The 25423-nt window shown below is 42.6% G+C and overlaps 1 protein-coding gene across 1 annotated transcript in view; it reads left to right on the top strand.

The window, feature by feature from the left end:
• The first annotated feature begins 17166 nt into the window (after positions 1-17166).
• The window catches only part of ARHGEF28 (Rho guanine nucleotide exchange factor 28), a 263760-nt gene continuing 255503 nt past the window's right edge, over positions 17167-25423 (top strand). Inside the window, exon 1 of the mRNA XM_008161933.3 lies at positions 17167-17368. The gene's annotated coding sequence lies outside the window, so the exon portion shown is untranslated. The remainder of the gene's footprint in view (positions 17369-25423) is intronic.

Here is a 25423-nt window from a genome sequence, read left to right as displayed (position 1 = left end):
ATTTAAAACTAGTTGCCATCAAGTGTCTAACATGTGACAAGGGTTTCCCATACATCATTTGATTCTCACTACACCCATCCAAGCTTGATGTTCTCATTGAACATTGAATTCGCCAAGCGTGAGGTCCTCATCATCCCAGCACTCTGAACTGGTCTGCCTGCTGGGGCTGAAAGTCCTTCCCTTGAACGGAACTCCACTGAGAGTTGCAGTTGTTAGATGCTGTCTGCATTTCAATTGCTCCATATTAGTACATATAGCTCAGCTTCATAACTTAATGTTGGCCTCCTATATCACTGTATAGATGTGCCATAATCAGTTTAACCAGTTTCCTATCAATAGGCAATTGGATAGTTTCTGTTTTATAGTCATAAGCAATTCTACACTGAGCAAGCTTTTATATACATTTTTTGTGCATTTTGAGGAGTGTTTACTGGGGTAAATCAATATGAATTCTGATCCTAGAGAGCGAGTCTGTTTCCACCCCAAAGTCTGTTTGGTAATGTCTTATCCCTGCTGCTCATCACCTAAGGAAAGGCCATCTGCCTTTCCACGCAAGACTCCACGCACCAGTGTCCCTTCCCAGATGTATTCCTTGAAGACCCTCTCAGACAGGGTACTTTGTATTCCACAAGATAGTTAATAATTATGGGGCAGAGGGTACTATTTTTCCCACTGCACGTGGTGACACAGAAGTGACAAAGTTTAGGTGACTTGTCCGAAGTCATGCAGGTTAGTGGCAGATCTGGGGTTTGAACTCAGGCAGTCTGAGTACATATTCTCAACCACTCCAGGAATAGTATCTCATATTCTAGAACCATGGAATATGTCCTTATTCATCTTCATATTGACTTTTCACAATTCAAAGTTGGTGCTTAGTAAATGTGCTGAATGAACAAATAAAATGAACAAATGTTTATTGAATCCAGCTTGGCAATTCACAAGAAAACAATAGTTTGGTGTATGAGCTGAAATTATCATTTTTCTGAGAGCTATAACTCAATATTTCTGGACACATTCCTTTACGCCCATTGAAAATTTTAATCAAATGAAACTGAAACCATGCATTAGGGCAACTTACCTTAGCTCACCACGAGGTGGCAGTATTATTTTGAAAATTAAGATAAACCTACAGCCCTTTCTCTAAATCAAGTTGGTCTTCCTAAAGATTAAGGTAAGTTCTAGAACACAATCAAGATATTTGGTTATTGCTATGTTGATAAAGTGGGTTCAAAAACCACTTATAATTATTAGATGCTAACCAGAAACATGGGCATAAATCTCACCAAGGCCCTCTTAAAATGAAAGATTAAACTTTTCAACAATGTAGAATAATGGAAAGAACATGTGATTTATGATCCAGGGCAAGACATGGATGCTCTGGGTTTCAGCTTTCATATCTGTCAAATGGGCTAATATCACCTACTTTGCAGGATTCTTGTGAAAATAAATGCAATATATAAAAAGTGTCTTACCTGCCTTTCTGTATTTCTCACATGTCTGTGATTATGGAAAGTCTACTTTTCCTACACCAGTTGGGAGATTTTTCTTAGCTTCCCTGATGATTAACATCATTTGGATAATTTAGATAAGAGTTGAGTTAAAGTTTTCTTTTATATAAATGATGTTTTCTAAATAGATAAGCCATAACATGAGGGGTGTAACTGACTTGAGACAGACTGTTTACAAACATTTTGAAAGTAAATGGTATGATTTGCGACATACACAAATAAGACGTTAACCACTTACTCATGAAAGTAAGATGTCAATTCCCATGGAATCATTAGTGTTGTAGTAGAAGTTGCAAATAGAATTGTTTGTCTTTAAGCATACTTATTAATGCAGACTTCCCTTTATTCAAGTTAACTATATTAACTCAGACTGTGTGATGACTTACTTTATTGACCAGAAGGTTAAAAATATAAACTGCGCTAATTTAATGAGAGTTGCTAATTCTCTATAGACATCACTATAAGAACATTGGATTCATAAGAAGTGTTTTCTCAAGGTTGTTAAAAATATAGAGATATAATTGATAGACAACATTCTATTAGTAAAGTGCTCCCAGTGCAAAGAAACCATGATCCCTGCATCAGAGGCAGTTTCCTCAGAGGAAACAAGTAAAAAGCAGCAGTCAGATTTTTTTCTTTTATTATTGTTCACTTTAGAATAAAAGATTTTGAAGCTTGCCTGCCTAACCCATTCTTATCTTCCAATGGGTAAAGATCTAGGTAGAAACAAAGAATTGAAAAAGAAGAAAGTAGGCAATTGCAGTAAGTTTACTGACAGTAGCATATATTAATTTCCTTATTCTATAATTTCTAAGAGAATACTAAGAGTTTATACACATGGTTTTCTAACATAAGATCATTAGTCATAAACTTAAACATAATCTAGCAGTTTTATTTACTTGGGAGGAAATTACAAGTTATTTAAGACAGTGTAAGTCAGTACATTATTAATGATGGTCAACTTGTAAGGAGGATTCTGTAGAATCCTGCCTAGCAATATAAGGATGATCAAAACTGGAAAATATGGACAATAATAATAATGATGGCCAAATCCAATAATATGATTACTAAGGCACTATTCTCACCAATGTACATATATTAACTCACTTAATCTTCACAACCACTTGGGTAGGTACTATTACTATCTCCATCAAAATTACTTTTTTTGCAAATACATATTTCTATACTGTGTAAAGTTAGTACAAATTAAACAATTAGAAACAAGGTGGTAACTGTGAAGTGGTGGATGCATTAATTAGTTTGGTCATCGTCATCATTTCATTGTATATGTACATCTAATCATCTTGTTTTCCACTTAAAATATATACAATGTTTACTTGTAATTATACTTCAGTAAAGCTGGAAAGAAAGGATGGGCCACTTAAAAAATAACCAAGAGTATTTGACAAAACTTTTAACAAATATATATTTAACAAGCTGGCTTACATGGATGCTTTTCTTGAAAATATAAATGAACAAAATTGGTCCCAAAGAGGCAGAAAATTGAAACAGAACACTGACCAGGGTCGAAACTGAGAAGGTAACCCAAGAAGCCCTGGATGCAAATGTGTTATTAGTGAATGCTTCCAAACTTTCAAGGAATAGAAAATTCTAATGTATTCAAACTGATCTAAACTTAGAGAAGAAAAATTTCAACAGTATTTCCTGAAGCCAGCCTAACATCAATATCAACCCGACACCCCTCTCTTTGGCAGTTTGTACTGTTCTTCACAGTATCTGCTGTCCCTCCAAAGTAGCCGCTTACAGTTAGTTCTTCACGCCAGGGACGCGAGGCTCCTCCCAGGGGCAGGATGCTATGTCCCCACCCTGTGGAAGTCCCGTGGTGTCTCCTAATTCGCCTTGGCCTATAAAATAAGGGCAGCATTGACAGCGTACCACTTATAAACAGAAGTTTTAAAATCCTGTTCATGGTTCACCAGTTCTCTCTTGCCACGATGACCAGCAATGTGCCCGATGAGCTGCTTTATTCAACCCACCCCAGAGGAGGAGGACTTGGAGGAGGTTCACAGTGGACCTACACTGGACACATAATAGGAGTAAGGATTAAACCCTCGATACAGTACGCAACTGAGATTTGAAGATTTTTAAAAAATATTTTATTGATTTTTTACAGAGAGGAAGAGAGAGGGATAGAGAGTTAGAAACATCGATGAGAGAGAAACATCGATCAGCGGCCTCTTGCACACCCCCTACTGGGGATGTGCCCGCAACCAAGGTACATGCCCTTGACCGGAATCGAACCTGGGACCCTTGAGTCCGCAGGCCGACGCTCTATCCACTGAGCCAAACTGGTTTCGGCAGATTTGAAGATTTCTTGTTATCATAGCAAAGTCTAGCCTACCCTGTTTGGTACATTCTTGTTCCCCACAAAAGAAAATGATCAACTATATTTACTTATGAATGACAATGTTAAAATTTTCAATTAATAAGAAAAAGATTTCAGGCATTGTAGGAATAAAATACCCCCAAGTAAGACCTCTAAATAAGTATGTTCCCCACTGAAGACTAATACATACCTGTTTCTTCAGTTTTCTGTAGGAAGCGGTTATAGGGTTAAGCCCCGGACTGACCTGCTGGCAAAGTCGCAAACAAGTCCCAGCTTGGAGGGCTCAGCCCTCTAAGCATAATTAAGCTTGATCTTGTGACTGCTCCCTAGATCTTTCCTGGGTAGCTAGTGGGCTGTGGGAGGGGCAGCAAGTGCTGCCAAAACAAGTGAAACTTACAACAATATTGTAGATTACCTTGTTTGTCCCTGATTATAAATAAAGCACCAGCTTTGCAGTCTGGATCTGTTCTGTGGCCTCCGCCAGGCACAGAAAGACCCACCCAGCTCCCAGCTTTATGAATCTATTTCTGCGCCTTGTTTTCTTTATTTCTATTATTTCTCAATCCCTGGCCGCCTCCATTTAGAACCGGTTCGTTGGGAGATCCCCGCCATTTTGGCCCCCGCCGCATCAGGCCCCCGCAGTTTTCTCCCTGATGTCTTTTTCCTGTTCTAGGATCCAATCCAGGATCCTACGCTGCATTTATTTTTGTCTCCTTAGTCTCTTCCCACTCATGATGGTCCATTAGCCTTTCCTTGTCCTTCGTGATCTTGAAACTTTGATGAATACTGGTCAGTTATTTTGTAGCATGAGTATTAATTTGAGGATGTCTGATGTTTCTTCATGATTACATTCAGGTTACATGTTTTGGGCAAGAATACCACAGAAGTGATATTGTGTCTTTCCAAGAGTATCCTATCAGGTTAATATTCTCAGTAATATGCCTTATTACTGAGGATGTTAACTTTGAACCCTTCGTTAAGGCATTGTAGGCCAGGTTTCTCCACCACTTTATGATTTTTCCCTTTGTGACTGAGAACTATTTAGGGGAGATACTTTGAGATGTTGCAAATATTCTGTTTTGGCTTAAAGTTTCCACCCACTAATTGTGGTTTTGATTTGCATTTCCCTGATGATTAGTGATATTGAGCACCTTTTCATATACCTGTTGCCCATTTGTATATCTTCTTTGAAAAAATATTTGTTCAGGTTGGCTGCACATTTGAAAATCACATATGTATTTATTTTGCTGTTGAGTTGTATGAGTTCCTATTTTAAACCAACCTCTTATCAGATAGATGGTTTGCAAATATTCATGGATAAGCTATTTGTGAGGGACTAGTAGGGAAAAGATCTGCAAAACTTTCTAAAAACGAATTGATTATTCATTCTTAATTCAAAATATTATTTTAAATCTTAGGTAACATGATGCTAATTTAACAGAGAAGATATATTATTTCATTAATAATGAGAATTAAGTGGCTGCTCAACTTATATATGTTATTGCTACCGAGAAATGCAAGTGATTTTATTCCTATACCCTATGAAGTTTTTTGTTCAAATGTGTAAGTTCTTAGCTGTGGACCATGAATAGACTCTGGGGTGGCTAAGAACCCCCTGAAAAGCAAATTCACAATTTGGTGAATACGAGTAAATGGATATCATATTGGGATGAATAGCTGAGCTTTTTTCAGACTCTCAAATGTGTTTGTGACCACACTCCTCCCCACCAACGCCTTATGCTTTTAATCAACCTAGTGGACAAACATAGATCATTCTTTTTTACTTACTCAGACATTAAGTGCTGGGTTTGACAACATTTATTGAGGAGGACAGAATAAACTTTAATTCAAGTAGATCATTTTGGTTGGAGAATAACATGTCCATACAATGGATGAAAGATAAGTTTTCCTTTTATGCTGCCAAGTACACAGATTTGGATCAGCATTGTACCATGAAAAACAATTTCGAATTACAGAGAAACAGATTTTGATGCCAACAGAAAAGCAAATATGTGTTTGGTATGATTAATGATACTTTCGCACTTGGGGCTTTAATCTTGCGGTATGATGTTTACTTATTATGGTTTATACAATTTGTCATGCACGCAGTATCAAAGGGGAAAGTCAAACTGCGGTATGTTCAAGGTTTTATGGGATACCATTTACCATTTACATTCTTCTCTTAAATGCTTTGACCAGCTTCTTAATACCGCTTATATTATATGAAAGAGCACTGCTTTATTCTGAGGAACATTTGAAGGCCTTTATTTTGTATTTGTCATCAGTCTTTTTAGTGGCACATTTTAACAGTGCTGAAATGATTGCCAAACAGATACTCAGCTACACAAGTGTTGTTGGGGCAGGGGAGCTGTGTGAGAGGGATGGCCAGTGAGGTGGGTTGATAATGTATTTTGTAATCTTGGAATATATCACGAGTGTTCTTGGCAAGTAATAGAAATTATTTATAAAATTCCTAATAGAAATTTTAAGAGAATATTTGTTATCTAGAAAGCCAAATACAGAGTCTTACAGAGAAATTGTAAAAAGTAAATGCCATTCTGTGTTTCTCCTCACTTGGCTTATGTATGTCCTTGACCACTGTGTCATTCCATTGGCTGTACCTGTTTATCTTTTTTCCCCCTGTATCTCCTTGAATTTAAGGTACAACTAATTCTGAAGACCTCATACTTTAAAATTTAAAGATAAGGGAGTTTGCATCTACAACCTTTATGTTGTAGACAACTATGAAGTGTTTCAATATGTCACACATCTAATTTTTGCAGCCTCCATCCAGAATTCCCAAGACCCTATTTCACCTGTTGCAGTAGGTCCCCACTAATAAGTCTAGGGGTAAAAGAGAGGATTTAAGGTTGACAAGAGAACTTTTCCTTTAGAAGAGTTGAGTTTAAATGGGGTCAGCTCTTTTTCAGATTAAGCTGTGTCCCTGGTTCCTCGGCTGTAGGAAAAGCATACTGGGGTGGGGTTCAGAAGGGAAAGTAGGAAAGGATGTACGGAGTATGAGTCTGTAGTTTCTAGATATTAAGTCTTGATAGGAGCCAGTTGGAAGATGTTCCTTCTTGCCCCGGACTCCAGAGTTGAATTAGTAAGTCGTTCCTGTAAGGGGAGGGGTGAAGGTATCATTGATGCAGATATTGTTTATTCAACCAACAGTCATGTGTTCCTTCTGCCAGAGCTTGTACTAGGCATCAGAGAATCAAAGATGATTGAAACTTACTTCTGACCTTAGCAAACTCTCAGTTGAAGGAGATGGAGGCAGACATAAGCCATCAAGATACTACACAGTAAGTTTGGTGATCAAGAAATGCACCAAGAATAAGGGAAGTGCAGGTAAGGCACCTAACCCAGCTTGGCATGGAGGGTGCAGGTGTTGGGGAAAATTTTCTGGTAGGAGACACTGAGCTAAGGCTTAGAAGATCAGTAGAAAAACACTGAGATCTGCAACACTGTATTCAGAATTTGTGTGGCTGAGCAAATGGGCGGGGGGGCCTGGGGTTGGTGGTAGAGTCATATGGACCAGAGTAGGAGTGGTCAGCATGGTGATTGGGATTAGTTTGACTATCTATATATCTAAAGGCTAATATGCTAAGTGTCTCTCTGACTGTCCAACCAGTCGCTATGACATGCACTGACCACCAGGGGGCAGATGCTCAACGCAGAAGCTGCTGTGATGTGCACTGGCCATTTACAAAGAAACGGCACCACGGACCTGGCACCAACAAAGCAACAGTAGGCTTCCCCCAAGTGGGACACAGGCCCCGCCACCACCCTGGAGTGACACCCCACCAAATTGCAGCCAATGCTGCTGAGACCCCATGGCACAAAATGTGGCCCATAGCCACGCCCCACCCAGAAATGGTCACTGTGGGGGCCGGGTAATGATGTCACATAGCAACTCCCTGCTTCCTCTCCCTAGAGACAACTAGCCTCCTTGGAGTTTCTTCAGCCCAGGAACACGACTTGCTTTATAGCCAGGTGCAAACATTTTACACTTTAACCAAATGTCTGTGAAGCGTTTTCCTGTGCCTCCTCTCATTTGATCCTCACAGAAGTCCTGGAGTAGGTAGATAGGAGACTCAGTAGAATCCCATTTTCTTTTCATTAGCCGGAAAACGGAGATTTAGAAAGTTTAGAAACTTGACCCGACTGAAAAGAAGTTAGAAATGGTGGACCTTGAAAATGACTTCAGGTTTTCTCACTGTGCAGAATATAGTCAAACACTGATGCAGTTTAATATTTTACCCTTTGTTCTCCCTGTATTACTGTTCTACAATAATAATATGCTTCATGTTGATATTTACTGCTGTGTTGCTGACAATTACCTGAAAGAGAAGTTGGGGTGCTTCATTGGGTTGGAAAAAGTTTAGCTAAATCAGAAAGCAGGTCTAATTAAGCAAGTTTATTCTATATATATAAAAGGCTAAGTTGTCTTACACATGCGTAATACATATAAAGCTCTTGCTGGTGTCAATCACACGTGTGTGTTTTCATCTGTCATTATCAATCGTGAATTTGGTTGACACTTCTATTATAGAGAAAGGGCGAATAGCGATATTAAAATATATCTTCTAATTAATTTCCTTTCAATGTGCACAAATCTGTGCACCGGGCCTCTAGCAAAGAGCTATGTGGCTCCTGAGGGCTTCTGAAACTCACTGCACGAGACCAGATAGGGTATTGGTTATGAGTATGAACTAGATTTAAGTCTGGGCTTTGTCACTTATTAGTTTCTTTCTTTTTTTTTTTTTTTTTTTTTTTTAAATGTTATTTTCTTTCTTTTTTTTTTTTTTTAAATATTTTTATTGAGGTATTATATGTGTACATATCTTACTATTACCCCCCCCACCCCACACCCACACATGCCCTCCCCCCCCAGAGTTTTGCGTCCATTGTTTATGCTTATATGCATGCATACAAGTCCTTCGTTTGATTTCATAACTCCCCCACCTTTCCCAAACTTTCCCCCTGTACTTTGAAAGTCTGTTTGATGCTTTACTGTCTCTGTATCTATCTTTTTGTTCACCACTTTATAATGTTCTTTACTATCCCTAAATGAGTGAGATCATGTGGTATTTTTCTTTCATTGACTGGCTTATTTCACTTAGCATAATGTTCTCCAATTCCATCCAGGTTGCTGCAAATGATGAGAATTCCTTCTTTTTTATGGCAGCATAGTATTCCATTGTGTAGATGTACCACAGTTTTCCGATCCACTCATCTGCTGACGGGCACCTAGGCTGTTTCCAAATCTTAGCTATTGTAAATTGTGCTGCTATGAACATAGGGGTGCATATATCCTTTCTGATTGATTAGTTTCTTTCTTGGTAAAAAGAAGATACCACTATTATCTCACAGTATCTCATAGTGTTGTGAGGAGTAAATGAGTTAATAATAAGTAAAGAGCTCAACACAGTGCCTGGTATATGTTAAGAATAAGTGTTAGCTGTCATTATCATGATTCTGAGGCTGCAATCCACAGCACAGTGCCTGGTATATGTTAAGAATAAGTGTTAGCTGTCATTATCATGATTCTGAGGCTGCAATCCACAGTGCAATTCTCTGCAGCACTGGTGACTGAGACCAGTGGCTAATGAGAAAGTGGCTTTCCAGAAACCATTGCCAAGACTAGCTCTTCAGAAGGGAGAACAGTTTACATTGGTGTTTCCCAAGGGCAGAGTCAGGGAGGAACTTAGCAGAATTACGTGGGGAGCATTTTGAAAACACACAGGTCCAGGATGCATCCCAGAACTGCTGAATCAGAAACTCCAGGGTTGAGGCCTGGGCATGAGTCAAGGAAAAGGTTTCCAGGTGCTATGTCTGCTCAGGCTCCCAGCTTGAGGAACACGGATGGCTCTGCTTAACCTTGGGATAACCACTCGACAAGAGAATGTATTTAGAACAGATACATGCCAGGTACAATGTGCTGCAGGGTAGTTTTCCTGAATGCACAGAAGAAATCAAATCGTTTCTCTTTCCATCCTGCAATGTGATGCTCCAATGTGCAAATGTCAAGAGACAGGGAGAGGCAAAAGATAAAAGGATAGGAGCAAACAGAAGAGCTTTGCAACCAAAGCGGTTAAGGCATAGTGCCCTGTGCTTTAGAAATCCGACTCAGATAAAACAAAAGATGGTCTGAGGAGCTTTGGTAGAGCCCTTGTGCTTCTTACATCACAACCACCCATGGAAGCATTGATGCAGGTGGACTCCCTGGAGGAGGGGACACATATGGGACTGGCCAGATCTGGTACTGAAAAGGACAGTCCCATGTGGGTGTTTGTCAGGACACACTCTGAAACAGACACACTGGCTACAGTACACCCAAGGGAAGCTTCGTTAAAGTAAAATACACTTATTAAACTGTGAAACATGAAAAAGGAGAAGAAGCAACAATTATTAGGTGTCTAGAATGTCAGAATTTCAAATGTTCCCCACACAAGAAGCTTTCTATGTCACTTACCATCCCTGGGGAGATTTTAGTTCCCATAGCTTCCCTCCTAGCTCCGGGGTACTACCTTGGGCGAGTGACATGAACTCCACTGGCACAGGCTGGCCTGCATGTTGCCGTCGTAGACATTTCCTGACTGTCTGACGGGTGACCCATTGCTGAGATGACTCATAGGGATAGCCAATGAGATGTAAGTAGAAGTTGTAGGGTAGAGATTCCAGGGAAAATCTTTAAAGAGGCTAACTGAACTGGGAGGTATGCCTCTTTTCCCTTGATCCTCCCTCCTTCCTGTTGTGTGGAGTACAGATATGATGGCTGGTGCTGTAGCAACCACACTGAGGATGGAAGCCAGTGCTAAAGATGGTGAAGCAGGAAGGGAGAAGGAATCTTAGGCCCTGGTGACGATGAAGTGCTTGAATAGCCTAGGACTGTATGCCTCTACAGTCCTTTGACATGAAAGAGAAGTAAACCTCTATCTTATTTAAGCCACTGATATTTGAGTTTTCTGTTATATGCAGCCAAACCTAATCCTAACTAACATGACCCCTCTATGCAGGCGGGCTGCTTGCTTCACCTTTGCATGAAGGCTGCATGATCAGGAGAATCCATGTCTTCACTTTTACTCATTGTCATGGCTTATAATGTCCTCCTTTCTGCCTTTGCCATCTTCCAGGCTCACGTCCTCCACAAGGCATCTTTGGCTACCCAGCCTTCACTGGCCTCTGTCCTCTTTTTCTTCCCATAGATATTGTAAAGGGCAAAATTTTCCCTCTCTCCATAAGATTATAAATAATTTCCTTTTTGTTTTTGATTATTAAAATTACAGAAGAAAGCCATGTATATTGTAAAAAAAAAGCAAAGTCAAAGGGCTGTTCCCTAACCCCCAACCCACTCCTCTCCTGAGAGATAGCCACTATTAACAGCTTCCTGCCTGGGGATCGAACCTGAAACCTGGGGAGGTGCCCTGACAAGGAATCAAACCCACCATTTTCTGGTGTATGGGACAGCGCTCCAACCAACTAGCCATACTGGCCAGGATGCTAGGCATTTGTTCCCCATGTTATTCCAGTAGTCTAGACTGGGTAGGCAAACTATAACCTGTTGGTCAAATCCAGCCCACTACCTATTTTTTGTAAATAAAATTTTTTTGGAACGTAGATAAGCTCATTTGTTTACATATTGTCAATCACTGCTTTTTACTACAATGGCATAGTTGAGTGGTTGTGACAGAGAGCATACCTATAGCCCACAAAGCTTTAAAAAATTACTATCTGTCCCTTTACAAATAAAGGTTGCTGATCCCTGGTCTAGAGGGAGAAGGAGGGGGCTGTCTTGTAAGCTCTGAATTCGTCCACCAGTCCATCCGTCACATCTGTCAAGGCTGCTTCCCATGATCAACCATCCCATCTGGCTGAAATGATTTTTCAAAATGAAAAGCAACTAATTATTTGTGCTATGAAATAATATCGGAGCGTGATAATTGAATGACATTTTTGGGGGGAGGGTTCTGGGTAGGACAATTTAAAAAATCACCAATAATAATTATAGACATTACTTTTAGATTCTCCATTTTTTCCAACCCTTTCAATTTTCCTCTGTACTCAGTGGATGAGTCTTAAGTCTCCTCATGTGAGTTGGCGTCTGAAGGCCTCTGAGAGCTTCCCTGCCCTACTTGCCTGCTTAGAGTGCTATGGGAGAAAAAGCTCCCCATGATGTCCAACTTCAGGGCAGAGTAGGAGTGGGGTCTTTTAGAATTTAAATAAACGAAACAATAACAAAAGAGTTCCCATGCACTGAAGTTGGCATTGACTACCTAGGTCTTTTGAGTTGAATTTAGAAATTGCAGGATATTTAACTTAGGCAATTTAAAAAAATTCTTGGATCCTTTGGTGGCAAGATTCCAAACTTAGTTCTTGAGTTATATGTTATGAGAAATCAAATGGGTCTGAATGAATTTTATTTTTTAAAATTTATTTTTATTTTAAAATATATTTTTATTGATTTCAGAGAGGAAAGGGGAGGGATAGAGAGATAGAAACATCAATGATGAGAGAGAATCATTGACCAGTTGCCTCCTGCATGCCCCACACTGGGGATCGAGCCTGCAACCCAGGTATGTGCCCTTGGCTGGAATCGAACCCTGGGACCCTTCAGTCCTCAAGCAGACGCTCTATCCACTGAGCCAAACCAGCTAGGGAGGTCTGAATGAATTTAGGTGTGTGTTTTTTTTTGTGTGTGTGTGTGTGTGTGTGTGTGTGTGTGCGTGTGTGTGTGTGTGAACTGATTCATACCAATTTAATTTAGAGATTTTTCTGTCTTTTCCTTTCCTCTGCCTGCCCTTTGTAAATAGAAAAAACAGGATCTCGAGCCTTTTGAATGAGTAGTAGCTGCCCAATGCTATATGTGCATTTTGAGGCTTCCAAATTATGTCAGGTGCCGAGCACTGAAACTTCATTCTCATCATCTGTGTGTCACCAGAAGTCTTAAACATAATTACAGCGCACGTGACAGTGGCACACATTATTTCCCACCTGTATTACCAGTGACTAGTAGTTGCACCTCCCTAATTAAAATGGTGTTAGTATCTCGACTATCAACTCTGCTTTTTTTAAAGGGCTTTTATTATGTAACTAAAAACTTGCTCCAGGCTGGGATTTAATATGTTCATGTGAGTGTTCAGCAGGTGTTGGGGAATTGGAGAAATGCTAGATATTGAGTTGTTATGCTCCGTACTCCAGACCTGTACACTCTAGTGGTGCTTTTGGAAACAAAATTGCTGACTGATGGGGATTTGCAGACAGATGCACTTGGGGCATTCTCCAGATGGCCTGCCTGGTACAGAAGAGCAAAATGGGACCTTTGAGTTGGTTTAAAATTTAAGACATCAACTACAACTTGAGGACAGCTGGAGCCATTATGACAAGGAAAAAACCCAAACCAGTGATGCAAATAAACAATCACTTTCTGAGATGAAGACTGTTCTAGATCTTAGGGAAAACCTCTGCAGTTCCTTGGGTTTATTAAGAATAGAATTTACTGGCTCTTCACAAGTCAAAAAGGTCTAGTGCAGTGATTGGCTGTCTCCTGCATGTCCCCCACCCGGTATTGAGCCCACAACCCAGGCATATGCCCTGATCGGAAATCAAACTGTGACCTTCTGATTCATGGGTCAATGCTCAACTACTGAGCAACACTGGCCGGGAGAAATTAGAACATTTTCATTGGATCCTAAAAGTATTATGGTCCCTGGGCACTGAACCTGCTGTGAAGTCAGCCCTGTTTGAGAGTCTGTACTGTCCCTTTAGGGAAGACCTCACACTTAAAACTGGCTAGAAATTGCCTCATCTTTTCTTAAAAGATTGCAAAATATATTTTGTGAGTAGTTGGTGCACAATAAATATCAATTGATTAAAAATATTCAGAAATGTCAAGACCTCTTAAACAATGTGAACAGTTCTCTCCTTTTTGTCCTCATGCCAAACATGAGATTTACAATTATTTAATCACAGAATTATTGGCAAAGGAAATAGGATGAAGAGCAGGAAAGAATTAAGTAGGTAATAGAATTTGGAGTGCTTATAATCCATTAAAAAAGTTTAAAAATTGTGATATACATTTCCCTTCCTGCATAACTGATGTGATAGTTCACTTAAAAAACAAATGTACATGGGTGGACCTTGAGAACATTATGCTAAGTGAAATAAGTCAGAAAAAGCTAAGAACCATATGATGTCACTCACCTGTGGGATATAAAACTGAAACTCGTGAACACAAACAGCGGTGTGGTGGTTGTCAGAGAGAGGGGGTGGGGAAGAAGGGGGTCCTCATGAAAGGTGACAGGAGAAGATCTGACTTAGGTGGTAGGCACACGGTGTAATATACAGGTCTTGTAACCCCCACCAGAAACCTCTATGTTCATGTTGACCAATGTCACCCCAATAAATTTAATAAAAAAAATATAAGTGAGGAAACTGAGGCTCAGAGAAGTCATGTAACTGGCCCAATATCACCCAATTTCTAAACAGTAGGTAGACTCAACTCCAGGCTGTCTGACAGTGCACCCCACAGGCTGTCTGCTCTGCCAGGCAGCTGCCTCAGGTGAGTGGTGTTGCCCGACTTTTTCTCTAATATTGAATAGGTCCTACATATTCATTGCCTCAGGATACCATTGTGATCTACTCTATTTTCTTAAATCTTTAATCCATGTCTATTATTCCATAAAAAAGTAATCCTTCAACTGCGCTTGATTAGACCGAAAGGTAGGTCCACTTGGAGCACGGTACACCAGATCTGGTTTAATCATAGTGCCTGTCTATTTCACTTCAGCAAGGCTATCTGGGTGGATTCTGCCTTTTATTTTATTTATTTGTATTTTCTGATTCTTTTTTATAGTAAGTACTTATTGGCTATGTTTTTAAAGTAAACGAATAAATATGTACACTTAAAAAAAAAGCCCCTAACCCCCCCCCCCAAATGTGTCAGGGGATTATCTTTATATAAATATACAACTGGCAAAACAAAACAAACAAACAAAAATAGATGTAAAACACTCCAGAGCTAGGGTCTCTCTACAAATATTAAGTTCTCCAGAGGTGCCCTGTGTTAGGACTGTGGAGATTACTGGGATAAGAAAGAGTCTTTGTCCTTGAAATGAGACGTTGAAGAGAGGATAGGAACCTGTAATGGTCCAACATATGACATGAATATAATCAGGTGCTAAAGTGTGTGATAAGGTCAGTAAGCTCTGCCAACGTTCAGAGGCTGGCAGGAACCAGAACAACAAAGAAAGGATTTACACAGGAGGCCTGTCTGAGGTCTGGAAGGATGAGTGGAGACTGAATAAGACAGAGCTCAGCTGGGACACTGGCAGGAGACTTCCTAAGAAGTTAGCTTCTCAACTGAATTGACAACCTGGTTTCTTGTTGGCTGCATGTCCCCAGGTCTGGGGACTGAGAGACTATGGAGTCTTTGAATTCTAAACAAACATTGTCCCAGCCAAGCATAGCACTATCTCAGTGTCCTGAGTGACTTATATGCACAAAATCAATCAGATGCAAAGGGTTATTTACACAACTGATAGCTTCCTGACTCAGACTTTCTCCGCTTCTTTTAAGGTTGCTAGAGTACACTTTGCTTAATATTTGAACCTAGAGAAGTTGAAAGCCAAGTACTTATTTAAATATTGATCAAGCTCAGTGCTTGAGAGAAGGCAAGAAAACTGCAGATAGCATGATTGTATGTCTTCAGCTGGTGAGGGTTTCACAATGACTGGTTTTGCCTGTTTCTTTTTTTGTGGGGACGGAGTTTTGGGGCAACTTCTTAGAATAGATGTTCCTCCTCCACATTTTTTCCTATCTACATATCTGACAGAATTAATGAAGGGGGAAAAAAAAAGGTTGGGAATGGGGGTGGGGAGAAGACAGAAATGAAAATACACAGTGATTCCAGACTAGTGATGTAAAAAGGAGAATAACAACAAAGGCCACTAACACATCCATGTTTTTGCTTAACCAGAGTTTGCAAACCATTGCTGTCTGGTGTGTTGATTCAGTTCATCTTCAGTAGATGTTTTAGGATTGGAAAATTTTTAAAAAATTGGATTTCTTGGGGGGGGGGCGGATATTTTTGACAAGGATATGACTGTTTTTATTTTTATCTTATCTTGAGTACCTTGAAGTTCTGGCAATGGGAAGGAACTTCTTTTTTCTTTAAAAGGCAGTACATGAGGCCAGGCCTTGGGTTCAGATTCGGTGAAGCAGAATCAACTGGGATTGCAGCTTAATGTCAGGCGCGCCATGCCAGGTTGGGGTCTCTTTATTAAGCAGAATGCACCACCTTTGCCTTGGAGCAGAGCTAAGGACTTCAGACTTACGGCAGTGTATCCTTGCTGTCTTCTCCTGCCTCACTCTTGTCCTCAAGGTGGGCTGGACAAGGCGAGGATGTGAAAGGGGGCTGAGGTGGCCAGGAGAGGTGCTGGTGACAACTGGGGCATGTGCTCCCTTCTGGACCGGTGCCTGGGTGGCCAGCTTCCTCAGGCCATACCCGTGCCCTGGTCTTGTGGGCAGCAGGGCTTTGCAGGAAAAACAAACCAGAGATTCATGCTAATGACAAGAAAAGTCAAGTTGGGATTTTTGCCTTGAATGCTGCTATCATTGTCTGAAGTCTGTTTTACGAAGGCCTGGTGGATGGAGCGGGTTCTCCGCTTGGGGCTGTGATGGTTTTAACTGATAAAGCACGTGGGGTGGATGGCGAGGGAGTCCCTCTCACCTTGTAAAAGCAGGCTGCAGTTTGCATGGGAATGTCTGAATTAGGAAGACTTTTCACGGAGCCGCCTGGGTGTATGAACACCAAGAGGATCTCAGCTTGCCAAGCTCTGGCCCAGAGGAACACGAGCCTCAAGATTTTAAAGTAATACTTGAGCCACGTTGTGTCACAGGTGCGGTGGCTTTGGGCAGAGGGCAGCCTACGCCTCGCTGGGGCCGGGCACAAGTCCTTTCGGGAGCGGGCAGGCCAGCTCCTCCCTCCGGCAGCGCCAGGCGAGGCCCCGGGGAGCCCGGGCCGTGCGGGCGCCGCCACCAGGGCGCAACCTCGCCCTCCTCTGGCCGGGCAGGGCCGCGCCAGCCTCCGCCCACCGGGGCGCTCGGTGCCCGGGGAGGGAAGCCGAGGCCAGCGGGCCACCACCCCGCGGCGGGAGGGGCTGGCGGAGGCAGCCCAGGCGGGGTTTCAGGTTTCCTCCTGGAGCCGGTGTCGGGCGCGGCGGCGGCGGGCGGGCCGGGCCATGTGATGCCGGGCGGGCGGCGGGCAGGCCGGGATCCTGTGGCAGCCGGCAGGCGCGCGGGGCGCGGGGAGCGCGGAGCGGGGGCGGCACCAGCGCGGGCGCCGCCACCCCGGCCTGGGAGCGCGGCCGCGGCTCCGCCCCTCCGCGCTGGCCGCCGGGTCGCCGCCGGGCGTCGGCAGCTTCGGAGAGCCTTCCCGGCTCCGGGCGCCCTCGGGCAGGGCGCGGGGGCAGCACCTCGCTCGGCTGCGGAGGCTGCGGGGCCCCCGCTCCAGGTAAGTGATCTCTGGGCTCCATCCCCCGCGCCTCTCGGCAGCTCTGGGCACAGAACTTGGCGCCGCCTCACCTGAGTTCACGGCGCGGAGCTACTTTCTCCAGGATCCCGGGGACGGCGAGGGGCAGCCGAGGTGGAGCCGGGGGTGTTGCTGCGGACTCGGCGGCGCGAGGGATGGCCGCCGCCTCCCGGCCCTTCGGGGACGGCAACAAGTGCACTGGGCTGCACCGCCCGGCGCGGCGGCAGCGGCGGCGGGGCGCGAGGTCCCCGGGGCGGCACAGCCGATGCGCACCCGGGAGGCGTTGGCGGCCCCCCTCGACCCCGCCTCCGGGGACCGGGATGGGTGGGTGGGTGCCCGGCCAGTGCCCTCCGGACACCGGGGAAATAAATGGCACTCCTACGGCGGAGAAGGGAGATGCTCGAAAGCTGGGGGTCTCCTCTCCCCATCGGTGCCGCGGCTCCGGGTTGAGGGTGCCTGGCGGGGCCGGGTCCCCAGAAAGCAGACCAAGCACCAGCACGGACAGAGGCCATACCATTTCTTTCGTGTGTTAACATCTGCTGAGTCTTAAAAGAAATCTACAGTTAGGAGAGGCGGTCAGAATTCGGTTGGGTTGATTTCTTGATGCTTATTTTATAGATTTGTTTGTCCCTTGAACACCGGGGGGGTGTGGGTGGTGGTACCCTAACCTTCCCGTGCTTGGAGCTTCCGCAGGGGTCATGATGATGGGCCTGTGCTTGGCCGAGGAGGCACCCTGGCCTGACCGGGGCTGTGTGGGAGCTGGGCGCTCAGGCCGCCTTGGAAACCCAGCTCTGGTTTCCCAGACACCAATTAGATTGCCAGGAGAGAAGGCATCTGCTCCCTGGGAGCGCACAGCCTGCCCCCATTGGTAGCACTTGGGTGGGTCAAGCAAAGGCAGCCACATCTGTGTTTGCGCACTTCTTCCTCCTTGACCCCTGCCTGGGCTTCCACAAGTATCCGCAGACCCCGAGTTATGGAGGTGAACCAGCAGACCAGTGCCAACTGGGTAAGAAACACGGAAAAGTACGACGTTCAGAAAGAACTGATCATTTGGGGGTCCCACGGGGGTCTCCAGTTTTCTGAAACTTTGTCATCAAGTGTTCCTAGGCCCCGAAGCTGTCAGGGGAAGCGAAATCCCGTTTTCACAACAAAATAAAAAAAAGAAGAGGCCTGTCCTGGTTACGTTCTGTGGGTTGCTCTGTTGCCCTTGATTATCCAAGCAGAGTGGTAACTTTACCCCGGGGAAGGTTTTTATATACCGGTCCTGGGTTTTTGTGTACAGACAGGTTCTTAAAGCACGTAGGTATTTGCCCGATCTTGATTAATGGTCAAGCTAACCCCTTTGGAGTCTTTGGAGGAAAAGAAATGAACACTGCAAAAGCCTCTGGAATGTACACAACACAGTATTTCAATGTAATGTTCCGATGTGGACATTTTATGTGAGTGTGCTCGTTAACTTTGGTCAAATAAGAATTTGGAGAGCTGAATCCGACCGCCTATGTAGTGGTTAGGGAAACCGAGGCACAGCTGGCTACTGGGTGTGTGACTCAGAAGAATGTCCTGGCTGATGGGAGAACGGAGAACAGAGAATCAGTGTTTGTCCTGCTTTTGACTGTATTTTCTTCCTTATCAAAACCTGGCTGACCAAGAACAAGTTATGCGACAGGTGTGCCAGTAGCCTTTCCTTTGAAGCACCTGTCCTGTCCTTTAAGCAGTTTAGAAACAAAGAGGAAAACAGTACAGGCATAGCTCCCAAATACTTTGGGTTTGATTCCATACCTCCACAATAAAGAGAGTATTGCAATAAAGAGAGTTGCAATCTCTCTCTCTCTCTCTCTCTCTCTCTCTCTCTCTCTCTCTCTCTCTCTCTTTTTTTGCTGGTGGAAGGTCTTGCCTTCATTTGTAAAAAAAAAAAAAAAAAAGGCAACATGTGTGAGATGCAATAAAGTGAAGCATAATAAAACGAGGTATGCCTGCAGTTGGTAACTGAGGCTCTATGAAATTCCATCAGGGGCCTCACTTGGGTTTCACACCTTTTTAAAAGTTATGTGAACACTGCAGAAGACTTTGGCTGTGGCTAAGACTTAAATTGGGCAGGAATTTCAGGTGAGCTCTGATACATGACCTCCTTTAGTATATGCCATGTGAGAAAAGGAAATGTGTTCTAAACAGGTATTAAAGTAAATGGTGGAATATAATATTACTTTTATATTAAACATTCTGTACAAAACTGGTAACCACTATACTGGTTCTTAAGCTCCAACCTTAAGTCCTGCCAGGGTTCTAACCAATACTGACTCCCCAGAAAAGATTTATGACATAAATGTTGGAAAATACTTTATGATTGGGGCATGGCTAGGATGGTACTGCACAGATTCCAAATTATTCTTGAACTCCCCGCCTGACTGTAATTTTATCATGCTTTAATTTACTGATCAGATCTGGCAGATCTGGCTTATGTAGGTTTTGTCGAATTGCATTTGTACTTAGTGGAGCTGAGAAGCTATAGGATATCTCCCCCCCCCCCCCCCCCGTAACCTTAAATAAGATTTGTTATGAAGAGATGGGTCAAGCTGGGCAACTACTATTGAGAGTTCTAAGTTAAAAAACAACAACACCAGTGCTGTATTTGAAATGCACCAAATCTAGGGAATTTTGCCATGTTAGAGCTGTACTGTAAATATGATTCCACTCTGTAGGGCTTGAGTCCAGATCCCTTACTTAGGCAGAGCTAGGCTTGGTGATATTTTTCTTAAGAAATGCAGGTCAGGTTCCTATACCACCCAACATTTTGCCCTGATTGGATATATACTAGTAGTAGTCTGTCATTTTGTCCAGGATCTATCTGTATTCCTTAGTCCTTTCGTTACGTTCCCGGTATTAAAAAGTTCTCAGAAGCTCAAAGCAGTGTCACGCTGCCTTAGCCATTTTCACAGTTTCCTTCATGCTCCTCTTTCTGTCACCATTTTCTTGATGTATATCCATCCAACAAATATTTGAAGGCCCACTATGCTCCCGACGCTGCTCTTTGCTTTCGTTCTCTGGACTGTGGCTTTCATGTTTAAGGCAATACTTTTCTGGTTTCAGAGTTTTTGGGATCTGGTGCATTTTGAGTGGACTTTTGCACAGTTGATACTAAGATAATTTGGCTGGCAAAATGTCATGTAACTTTTTTATGTGATAATACATCTTCTTAATTGACTGCAGTTTTCCCCTTGAAATTTGATCTTAGGCACAATTGTAATTTGTTTATTTCTACCATTACTGCTCCTGGATTTCTTCTCCTGGATAACCAAGATAATGGGATTTGACATCATTTTAAATATCAGGGCAAGTATAAAAGTAATATAAGTGAACAGAGGGTTTTTGTTTCAGTGATCTTGGTTTTGAACACTTATATCAGATATATTTTTGTTTGTCTTCAGAGGTGTCTTCTCTTATTTTAGTTTAATCTTTTCCTTAGTTGTCAGTTTGAGGCTGGATTTCTGTAGAAAGTTAATGAAAAAGTAATATTCTTTTAACAGCAGAGGAGACATCTTGTGTCCGAGAGTGAAGGCCAGCGCAGGTGAGGTTGGCGACACCTTCACTTCCCAGGGCATGTCCAGAAGAGACCCTTCTAAAACCAGCGCTCAAATAACATTCTGCTTGTCTCAGGTAGATCATTCCGCCTTTTAAAAAATGCTTAAAATGTTAGTATGCTTTGTATACTTTCTTCTGGTATGCATAGACTTTTCCTTAACTTAATAAATAGGTGGTCAAGAGATCTATTACATATATTAATGGAATTTATGGTTTAGCTCCGAAATTCATTTTCAGACACAAGTGATCATGCCCTTTGTGCTTACGGCTTGCTCCTTTTCTTCCATCCTTTTATGATTTAAAGAAATTATCTCTCATGAACCATAACAAAGTGGTTAAGAGTGGGGACTCTGGAGCCAGACTGTCTCGTTAGACAGCCCGCCTCTGCCCGGCTGGGTGACCTCTCTCTACTTCAGGGTTCCATTTGTGAAATGGGGATAATCATTGTAACCTGTCCCCTTGGGGTGGTTGTGAGAATACAGTGAGTAAATTTACAGAGAGCTCTTCTACTAGCACTTGGCAGAGAGTAAGAGCCAGAAAATGTTGGTGGTTATATTTGTAACAGAAGGAAATGGACAAACCAGGTTTCCCAGGTTTCAGAAGGCAGTGAGATGTCAGCATGACCGCAGGGGGAGGCACCCGCGGCTTTGCGTTTGAGGCAGGGATAGAGACAGTTGTGTAACCTCGTGTGAGTGTGAGCCCTCTCTGGATCTCAATGTTCTCATCTGGTGAGACGGAATGGAGTAGACTTGATGGTCTCTAAGAACCTGCCAGTTCTAACATCATGAAATTTCCAAGTGAGGAGGGCATTGGTCAGGTCAGCCTTTCTGCTTTGGGCAACACTGCCAGGAATTCACTGTTCACCGGGCCCCCCCTCAGTGGGTAGTCAGTAAGCATTTGCAGGCGTTATCAACGGTTGCTACCGTTAATGTACCTCACCTTGGTCACCAGACAGTCATCAGGTTGAAATGACTGAGTTATCTTTCTGGATTTAGTCCAGGGAGATTTCAGACGTGAAAGTCTGGATCCCATGGACGCAGGTCAGAGAGTACCCTGCTCCCGCTCTCTTCTGAGGAGTCCCCCGTGGGGAAGAGAGGGGAGGTGGCTCTGGGAAGATGAAAGGTGAGTGGGCTGATTGTTTCTGAATTTCATGATAAAATTTCCACACCGGACACACAGGGAAACATCGCCATTGGCCTTGGCAGGGACGCTGTAAACCAGGACTCAAAGCAAAGGAGGTCTTCGGCATTGAGCACTGGTGAGGATCAAGAGGTTTTTACTGGGCTGGATGGTTCTTTCTGAGGCAATTTTCCTTCTTCCCTAATGGCCCTTGTTTATTGTCTGTGCGTTGCCACCTGACTCTTTGTCAATAGTCTTCCTCCTTTTCTTTCTTTTTTAAAAAATATTTGTATTGATTTTTAGAGAGACAGGAAGGGAGCAGGAAGGGGAAGAGAGAGAAAGAGAGAGAGAGAGAGAGAGAGAGAGAGAGAGAGAGAGAGAGAGAGAGATATTCAAATGGTAGGGGTGATTATGGGTTATTTGAGTCCATAACCTGGGATTCCAAGCCTAGTAGTTTATTGGAATTACTTGGGTTCAGAATCTCTCAGGTGTATAATTGGAAAATATAATTGTACATCAAATCATCACATGTACTTAAAATATGTACATGTACATGTGGATTAATTATCAAAACCAAGATGATTAACACATCTATCACCTCATATAGTTAACTCTTTCCTTGTGTGTGTGGTGAGTACACTTAAGATCTACTCTGAGCAACTGTCAAGTATGTAGTAACACTTTAACTATAGGCACCATGCTGTACATTAGATCCTCAGAGTTTGTAACTAGAAGTTTATACCTTTTGACCTACATCTCCTCATTTCCTCATGCCCCCAGCCCCTGGCCACTATCATTCTATTATCTGTTTCTATGAAATTGGCTTTTTTTGTTATCGTTAATCCTCACCTGAGCATATTTTTCCATTGATTTTTAGAGAGAGTGGAAGGGAGGGGAGAGAGAGAAACATTGATGTGAGAGAGACACATTGATTGGTTGCCTCCCGCATGGGCCCTGACCAGAACCAGGGATCAAGCCTGCAACCGAGGTACATGCCCTTGACCAGAATCAAACCCGAGACCTTCAGTCTGCAGCCCAACACTCTATGCACTGAGCCAAACCGGCTAGGGCCGAAATTGGCTTTTTAAAAGATTCCACATATTACTGATACTGTATTTTATAGCAGACAGTATTTGTCTTTTAAAGTCTGACATTATACTTAGTGTAGTGCCCTCCAGGTTCACCCATGTTGTTGCAAAATAATATTCCATCATGTTTATATACCACATTTTCTTTATCCACCCATCTGTTGGCTATTGTATATAATGCTACAATGAACATGGCGGGTGTATATAATCCAACCAACTGAGCAACCTGGCCAGGGAGAGAGCAGTTTTTTTAGTGGGAACTGAACATGATTGGTGTTTTATGACATTCATTTAAAAATGGTAGTAGGTTGTGTGCAATAAGGTTTTTAAAAGACAGTTTGGCCTTAACTGGTTTGGCTCAGTGGATAGAGCGTTGGCCCGCGGACTGAAGGGTCCTGGGTTCAATTCTGGTCAAGGGCATGTACCTGGGTTGTGGGCTCAATCGCCAGTAGGGGTTGTGCAAGAGGCAGCTGATCGATGTTTCTCTCTCTTCGATGTTTCTAACTCTCTATCCCTCTCCCTTCCTCTCTGTAAAAATCAATAAAATATATATTAAAAAATGTCTGAGTACAGTGACTTTATAGTATAAGTTAATATCTGGTATTGTCAACTTTGTTCTTTTTTAAGATTGCTGCAGCTATTCGGGGTCTTTTTTGGTTCCATATAAATTTTTGCAGTGTTTGTTCTAGATCTGTGAAATATGCCATTGGCATTTTAATAGGGATTGCCTTGAATCTATTGATTACTTTGGGTAGTATGGGCATTTTAATGATATTGATTCTACCAATCTTTTTTTTCAATGCCCTGTAGTTTTCTGAGTACAGGTCTTTTACCTCCTTGGTTAAGTTTATTCTTAAGTATCAGTTTTTTTTTGTTTGTTGCAATGGTAAAGCATGGTACTGGCACAAGAATAGGCATATAGGTCAGTCGAACATAACAGAGCACCCAGAAATTGACCCACACAATTATGCTTAATTTGACAAAGGAGGCAAGAGCATACAAGGAGTAAAAACAGTCTCTTCAATAAATGGTGTTGGAAAAATTGGACAGGTATATGCAAAAATGAAACTAGGCCACCAACTTACACCATACACAAGAATAAATTCAAAATGGATAAAATACTTAAACGTAAGCTGTGGAACCATAACAACCTTAGAAGAAGCCATAGGCAGCAAAATCTCAGACATCTCATGTAGCAATATGTTTACCGATACATCACCTAGGGCAAGGAAACTAAGGAGAAAATAAATGGGACTACATCGAAATACAAAGCTTCTGTACAGCAAAAGAAAACATCAACAAAATGAAAAGAGAGCCCACAGCATGGGAGAATATAGTTGCCAATGATACATCTGATAAGGGGTTAGTTTCCAAAATATATAAGGAACTCATGCAACTTAACAAACGGAAGATAATCCAATTTAAAAATGGGCAAAGGATACTAAATAAACACCTCTCCAAAGTGGACATCAGAAGGTCAAGAGACATATGAAAAAATCCTCAAAGTCACTAATCATCCTAGAGATACAAATTAAAATGACAATGATGTGTCACCTTACACCTGTCAGAATGGCTATCATCAACAAATCAACAAATGACAAGTGCTGGCAAGGATGTGGAGAAAAGGGAACCTTCATGCACTGCTGGTGGGAACGCAGACTGGTGCAGCCACTGTGGAGAACAGTATGGAGTTTCCTCAAAAAAATTAAAAATGAAACTGCCATTTGACCCAGTGATCCCACTTCTAGGAATATATCCTAAGAAACCAGAAACACCAATCAGAAAGAATATATGTACCCCTATGTTCATAGCAGTGCAGTTTACAATAGCTAAGATTTGGAAATAGCCCATCAGCAGATGTGTGGATAAAAAAACTGTGGTACATTTACACAATGGAATACTATGCACCTGTAAAAAAGAAAGAGCTCTTACCATTTGCGATAGCATGGATGGACCTGGAGAACGTGATGCTAAGTGAAATTAGCCAGTCATAGAAAGATAAGTATCACATGATCTCACTCATATGTGGAATTGAATGAACAAAATAAACTGATGAACAAAATAGATCCAGAGACTGTTGAATTTCAGAGGGAAGGCGGGGGTGAGGGAGTGAGTGGGGAGTGATTAAAGGGGAACTTATATGCATTTATGGATACAGACAATAGAGTGATGAAGGCCTGGGAGGGGTGGGTGCACGGTGGAGGGGGTCAAAAGGAAAAACAAACAAATAAATACAGGGGACATCTGTAAT

This window comes from Eptesicus fuscus, chromosome 4 (genome assembly GCF_027574615.1).
Source record: "Eptesicus fuscus isolate TK198812 chromosome 4, DD_ASM_mEF_20220401, whole genome shotgun sequence".
Classification (NCBI taxonomy): domain Eukaryota; kingdom Metazoa; phylum Chordata; class Mammalia; order Chiroptera; family Vespertilionidae; genus Eptesicus; species Eptesicus fuscus.
This window is presented reverse-complemented; position numbering and strand designations above follow the sequence as displayed.